Source organism: Nicotiana attenuata, chromosome 12 (assembly GCF_001879085.1).
Source record: "Nicotiana attenuata strain UT chromosome 12, NIATTr2, whole genome shotgun sequence".
Classification (NCBI taxonomy): Eukaryota; Viridiplantae; Streptophyta; class Magnoliopsida; order Solanales; family Solanaceae; genus Nicotiana; species Nicotiana attenuata.
This window is the reverse complement of record NC_032000.1, coordinates 25,106,158-25,113,834: the sequence shown is the minus strand read 5'-3', so window position 1 is coordinate 25,113,834 and position 7,677 is coordinate 25,106,158. Positions and strand designations below refer to the sequence as shown.

General features: G+C 32.4%; 1 protein-coding gene across 1 annotated transcript in view; it reads left to right on the top strand.

Annotated features, from left to right (window-relative positions):
* Nucleotides 733-7,677, top strand: part of LOC109235462 — a 29,987-nt gene continuing 23,042 nt past the window's right edge. The window contains exons 1-2 of the mRNA XM_019401577.1: nt 733-825; nt 910-1,002. The gene's annotated coding sequence lies outside the window, so the exon portion shown is untranslated. The remainder of the gene's footprint in view (nt 826-909; nt 1,003-7,677) is intronic.

Sequence of the window (7,677 nt, the reverse complement as noted above, 5' to 3'; positions counted from 1 at the left end):
CAATCATCCTCCTTACAAGTGAATGGGATCCCTCTTTATATAACAGAGGAGTCCTAAATAAGGTACACTTCTAATTATAGCAGAAAATCATATTAACATCTAATTAACCGTTGTAGATTGATTCGTTCCGAGATTTGCACTACGATTCTCAACCAATCGCAGATATCTCGCCTTTTCCGTTATCAAGTCATGCCTGTGTCACTCGAAGTCTGCCTCTTTCTGTCCGCAATCGAGGCCAACCTCGACCCGGACTCGACGTCCTAGCTCTTTGACGTGACATTCGTATCTCGACCAAAGAATGAAATCGGATACCCCGATTTCCACCGTATACAATATCTGCTATACTTTCCTACACATCCTTAGAACCAAGAATAATGTTTATTCGTAGATACCTTTTTTATATTTCTGATTAGTTTAACTCATATGTACCCGCTCCTCCTCTTTCCTTTATTTTCTTGAAATCAATTGCTTAATTGAGTTGGCTGCATGTTAAATACAAGGCTCGTTATAAAGTTGCTCGTGCCTACCTCTAAAATATGGTTTGGAAGGACTATTTTCTTTCTTTAATTTGTTTTCTTGATTTAATCAACTGCATGCGTAGATGAGACTGCCACATGTCAGATAGGATCTAATTAAATATGTACATGTGTCATGGGCTAACCGCATTATTGTAATCAAGCTAATGTGCAGAATTACAGGAACAAGTGACCAAGATAATTTAATTAGACAATTAACTCTGGACGCTGAGTAGCTCATGGCTTCCTATCCCCTATAAACCATATTCTGTGAGTGGAATGTTGCAATATATGGCGCAGAATACCAAAGGTGAGCATTTTATCTGCTAATCTTCTTATGTTTAATTAAGACTTTTTCTTCATATATTGAAGTGACCTTAAATATCTTTATCAGGAGTAGCAGCAGCATAGGTTCTTTAAACATCACGCACAAAGATTGGATAACTCAATCGCGCACTGGGCTTAAGTATTCCACCAAATCAATCAAGTAAGTTATCGTACCATTGCAGTTTCCTTTTTCTTTTCTTTTGCTGATAAAGGGAAACATAACTAGTTAATTCATCAAAACAAATTATGTCTCTGTTTATTTATTATATATTTAACAGCAAAGTTCCTAGTTGGAGAATCTTGTCTCTTTCTTACTTCCTTCCGACTTCAAAACATTGTTGCAGAAGCTAGACAGGATAATATAGTACTCCATCCGTTTAATCGCTTCAATTTTGTGATTTATTTCTTTTTTTCAATCTGTTTTGAAAAAGCTTATTTCTTTCTAAATTTGAATAACTTAATTTAATTTTTCTATAACCACATAAATGTTATACTAATATATTAAAGTAGAGCAGCTCCAAGCTATTGCAAAATAGCAAGCAGCTCACCACTAAAGAAAGCAGCAACTACTTTAAATCTCAGAACATCATCTCACTTAGTCAATCCGAGCTGCATATCCACATATATCAGCTTTTGACTAAAACAGCCTAACCATGTAAATTTATGTACATGAATTTAAAACCCTTAGCTTTTTGGTATCAATTTCCCAATACACCACCGGGGGCGGATCTATGTGTAAGGGACGGGGTGGTACGCCACCCGCAATCTTTGATTGAGACTATGCAGTAGTATATATATATATATATATATATATATAAAGTGGCGCCCCAGTAACAAAATGATTCAAGATGCTACTAGCAAGACACTATCATTTCCACCCTGGTGATGGGAGATCGATTTCAACCTATAATGGTTTTAAAAGCTTTTGCTACAATTACAGGAGGATGTTTACTCGTTTATTTCTTCTTTCTCTTTCCTTAATTGCTCTTTTTTGTTTATTAGTAGTTTCTATTGACTTTTTCTTTGATTTTATTAGTTTATTTTGAAATTTCTTTTCTCCTTTTGTTCCTTTAAACATTAACCATAAAATATAAAAATCTTTTTTTTTTCACAAATATATTTTTTCCTCATAAAAAAATCTCCACTATTGTACTTTCCCAACTCCTCCATGATTTATGAATAGATGATAAGAAATTAATTTTCTCTTCATGAACACAACTCCGGTAAATCTATTTGCAGAAACCAAAAAAATTAAATAGAAATCCTTGAATAAGTTACTGTTTCTAATCAATGATGAAAGTTTATTTTGTTGTCAAATTACTCTAAAGTAGGATAATTGTATATAATACCGAGTGAGTTAATTTGCATAAAAAGTAGTAAATTGAATCATGTCCGTATACTTATTTATGTTTTAATGTTTAGAGTGCTTATTAGTATAAGTTTTGCCTCGAGTATCTAAAGATAAATTGATAGAAAGCTTTTTTTCCTGTACAAAATGCATACTCCTGTTGAATCTTATGATTTTTTTTCAAGTTATCATAATTATTACTACATATTTTTTTTCCTCGATCAATTTGTCTATATTATTCTTAAAGACGAATAACTCAAACCGAAATCCAAATAAACCAAACTGATTAAATATATACCCAATTTAAACAATGTAAATTGTAATATGGCTACATTCAAAATTTGTGGCACCCGGAGCCTTCAAATCCTGGATCCGCCTCTGTTAACACCACGTCAACAACAAAAGCTGTAATGCATTGACAAATCAACACTTGCGCGTACAAGAACTACGACAATAAACAACGATTACTTATAAGGCCGACAAAAATCAAAGTTATTCTCCTAATCAACCTTAACTATCAATTATACAAATAAATTAGTTGATGAAATATGATTCCCGTCCTCAAATAATGAAAAAATCATCTATAATCGATGATTTCAATCACTTACGACCAGGGATTTGGGGAACAGGATTAGGCTAGACGAGTTTATGACCTTTAGAAAAAATACGCAGGACTCTTACTTTACACATAGCCCATCTCGTTATTAAATTAGGTTTAGGTTATCTGTGTCTATGTTGCGTGAACTCTCCAAAATGTTGCCGCACCCGTGTCGGATCCTCAAAAAATACACTACTTTTGAAGGATTCAATACGCATCCGGCGACATTTTAGGAGAGTCGGAGCAACATAGATCTGAGTTAGACCCATTTGACATTGATTAGGAGTCGGAGCAACATAGATCTGAGTTAGACCCATTTGACATAGATTAACAAAAAACAGGCGGCTACATTTAATTGGAGGGTTATAACACCTCAAAAGTATTTATACACAGCGTGCTTTATATTTTCACACCGGGTGGACATTTCATGATAATGACACATAAGGAATGGGGTTGGAGATCCAAAATGGAATATGACTGAGGTGGAGTGCCAAAATGAAAAGTGGTGCCAAGTAAGAGGCGATGCCTATGTATTTGGCCTTTAAACAATTATATATTTCTTGATTTTTGTTTATCAAAATAACAAGAAAAAGAAATGGTGAAAACTCAATTTGGAAGCAAAAGGTTAAAAAACTTTTTTCGGATATGGTTAAATTGAGAAGATGAATAGTTAGCATAGCTATCTTTTTACAATATATGTTAATATATACAAGTAAACGAATAAAAGAAACTACTAATATGCTTACACGCTATTAACACATATGCTTGATTTGACAATCGGCTGTCTTAAATTTGAATCTTGAATAATCATAAGCTCACTTAAAATTACTCAAAAATATGAAAATTGTGAAAGAAATTATATGTTAATTAGAAATTAAAGAAAATAATAAAAGATAAATGGCAACCAGTGACCCAAAATATAGAATAAATTATAAATAAAAACTTTAAGAACGACAAATTAAATTAAAAAATCAAAGAAAAAACTTTAGTAATTTTGAAATGAACGAAATTAGAAATGAAATAATATGAAGGGAAAAAAAGTTGTTGTAGAAAATAACATTTATGATAATATCTGATGTGACAATACAACATCAGATTTCTAGTGCAAAACATATAAATTTGGAAACTGTTATGAAATAATAAAAGAAGAAAGAAGAGTATTGCAAAGAAAAGCAGGGAGAGAGAATTTTTATTGATTTGGGGTGAATTATAATGGAATAGAACCTTCTATTTATAGGGAGAGGGTGACTTAGCCACCAAGCAATGAACCCTAGAAACTCTCACCATAAATATAATTCTATTTATAACACTCCCCCTTGAATGTCTATTCAACAGATAATATGCCTCGTTAAAACCTTAACTAAATAAAACCCAATGGGAAAAAAATTTCTAGAAAAGGAAAAAGAGTACACATATCTAACAATACGCCTTTTGATTGCCTCGTTAAAAACCTTGCAAGGAAAACCCATTGGGACAAAACCTTGTAAGGGAAAAAGAGTACAACGCGTATTAACTCCCCCTGATGAGAGCATCAATTCATATCTTTAAGCATTTGCATTCCAATCTTGTGCACCATCTTCAAAAGGTCTTTGGTAGATATTTGATAAACAATATCAGCCATATTAACTTCAACGAATTTGTTTCACATTGAAATCATCATCCCTGATAGATGTATTGTCTTCATATGATCTTGTTGGAATCATCATTTCAATATCTTCACATAGGGATGAAAACTCTTGCTATCATATTATCATGCATATAGTTATAGCAAGATACATTTGTGCACAAATTGCACTAAGGAAGTGGTACTTCATGACCATGAATTTTATATGCTTTAAGCAATTTAAATACTTCAGGGATTGTTAAGTCATATAAGCCATATAATAGACTTTAGATGCATATCAAGTTTTCATGTCATGCTAGACATATAAGATATCGAAAACTGATTGCACATACCATTGACTTTATACTTTCAAGTGTTTGAACTACATGTTCAAAACTGCATGTCTTTCATATGAAACCAATCTTATTCGAAATTGTTTCACCAGACTTAAGATCCTCATATATATTTAGCGGTATCATAGATGTCGTCGACAAACATTTTATATCAGTTTCAATATTTTTTCATAAAGACATAACATAAAGATCTCTTCATTCATATTTTCAGGTACCTGAATCTTCTTGAGATTTTATGAAGTGTTATGTCATGTGATCTTTTGGATCACTTGCCTCATTTATTATGATCATTTGCTCATCTTCTTTATCAAGAAGTTTATTTGAAACCGATCTATCTATACGCTTTAAGCGTACCATAGACTTTGTCCTTCTAGGACTCATTATAATAGGAGCATTTGCAGTGAGAATATAGTTACTTTCTCTGGGTCAGCAAATGCGTTTGGCATGCTTTTGCAATATATTGCAAATGAATTATCCTTTTTATGAACCTCAAGTTCATATTATGTTATTCGAGGATCTAGATGTACAAATGATAATTCATTCCACGTAACGTTTTCTCAACTGTTTATCATGTCTCCCCCTCATGTTAGAAAAACTAACTTGTTACCTCAACTTTGAGAATCCACCTTTGTGCGTTATGGTGTTAATCAAAATATACACCGCACATCAATAATAATAAGATGGAATTATTTGGTTCCTGACCCTGAACCACTTGTGAGGGGAGAATGTAATATACTTTCGTATATAACCTATATCAAACTGATATAGATAACTTTGTTCTCATAAGCAATAGTTTAGCTATTAAGTGGAGGCACTCAATAAATTATTTTGCTAAATCAACTGTGATGTAAACCAACTTATCAAGATAAACTATCTTGAATAGGAAATCTGGAAATTATGCTCGAAATTAAATTATTGAGCAAGTTACCTCGCACACACCGGCCAGGTTGCGTGTTAATAATAATTGCACATGTAACCATCTCATAGATGCATCTTATATGGTATACATGGCAGGTGAATTGGCCCATATTCACCTTTGATATTTCCAGCATTCATGGGATTCAATCCCAATTTTAATTGGTCTATTAATTAATGAGAACAAGCAATGTAAGAGAATTTGTAAAGAACTTTCTAGTTCTTTAATATTTACCCATGTGAATTCTCTTTTATTTTTGCGCATTATACTTGAATTAACATGGCTAAACCAATTATGCCAACTGGATAAATTATCAATATTGATAAACTTCATGTTTACACCATGATGTGTGCAATTATGAATAAACTCCAAGTTTATTATGATATGGGTTTTTATATCAATAAATATCCACTTCATTGTGGTATTCTTTTGTTTATGTAGTACAAATTGGAGAATAAAGCGGGTAGCTTTTCACATACATATTACCCCGCTACAAGTTGTAGTAATAGAAGATATTAAATCTTTCCTTTATTTATAGTCTCAATATAATCAACCGCTTTCGCGTATACTTTGGAAACTGAATAAGTTTCTTTGAGACTTACTACAACACAATACCTTATTGGTAATTAATTGTGTTTCTCCAAAATAGTATAATTGGCTCTTGCAGAGTTCTCAATTAATTTTGTAGTACCACATATTCATCAACACCCATATGGTGAATATCTCTTTTAAAGAGAAAGTTATACCATTATGGTTATGGTCAAAATTATATGCAAGATCTGTTTCTTGCATTACCGTTGACTTTTAATAATCACAATGCCAAAATATTTTGGCGTACAATAGGTACGTGACCAATGACCATTCATGCCATAATAATGACATTATTTTCTTATATCATCTCAAACCTCCTTTTAGAGGTGAGTGCGGTATATTCACTACCACTAGCACGTTCATATTCTTTGAAGAATGAATATGTATTCATAAATCAGATGTTGTCACATTCACATCATGAATGGACCATAATCATCTATATGTGCCTTATAAAATCTCATGTCAAATCGATGACAAATATTTTTCACAGAGTGAAAGATTATTTTGAGAATCCTTATTGTTCTCATTACCACAAATGATGACAATTATAATTTCGTCTATTGCCACGTCCATATCCATTGATACATTCATAGTAATAATTTTGTCTTCTTTCAGACTTATCACATACTGCTATCACATTCTCTTAAGGGAATGAGAATGGAGCAAATTCAATGGGACGGGTTTTCAATTCTTTGCCACAATCATACATGAATTTGATCATGACGAGGCATAGAAATTTTACCACTTCAGGTGGTTATAATTTTTTACAAACTCCATTAGAGTTATAATCAAACTTTGTTGTCTTTGCTTGTATTTAAAATCAAAGTATAGAATAAAAGAGAAAAATACGGTAAAAGACTTACCTTAAATCCAGAATTTAATCATGAAGGAAGTTCATGGAATAATTGACAATCATTATGCTCAATCCCAAAGCTTCTACTCAATTGGTTAGAGTCTCGTGCTGATAACGTATTATGAAATAATAAAAGAAGAAGAAGAGTATTGCAAAGAAAAGCAGGGAGAGAGAATTCTTATTGATTTGGGGTGAATTACAATGGAATAGAACCCTCTATTTATCGGGAGAGGGTAACTTAGCCACCAAGCAATGAACCCTAGAATCTCTCTAAATATAGACATTCACCATAAATATAATTCTATTTATAACAGAAACGTTTTATTTTTGAGTTGATCGGGATTTGGTTGGATGTTTTAAAATGAAAAGAATTAGGGTGTGTTTGAATGAAGGAAAATGTTTTTCAATTTTTACATGTTTGGTTGGCTTAAATGTTTTGGAAAACATATTCTTCATGAATTCATTTTACGAGAAATATATTTTCTCTATCAAGAGAACAGAAAACACTTTTCAAAACTCTTTTTCAATCTTCCCCACCATATTCCCCATCCCCACCAACCCTTACACTCCCGC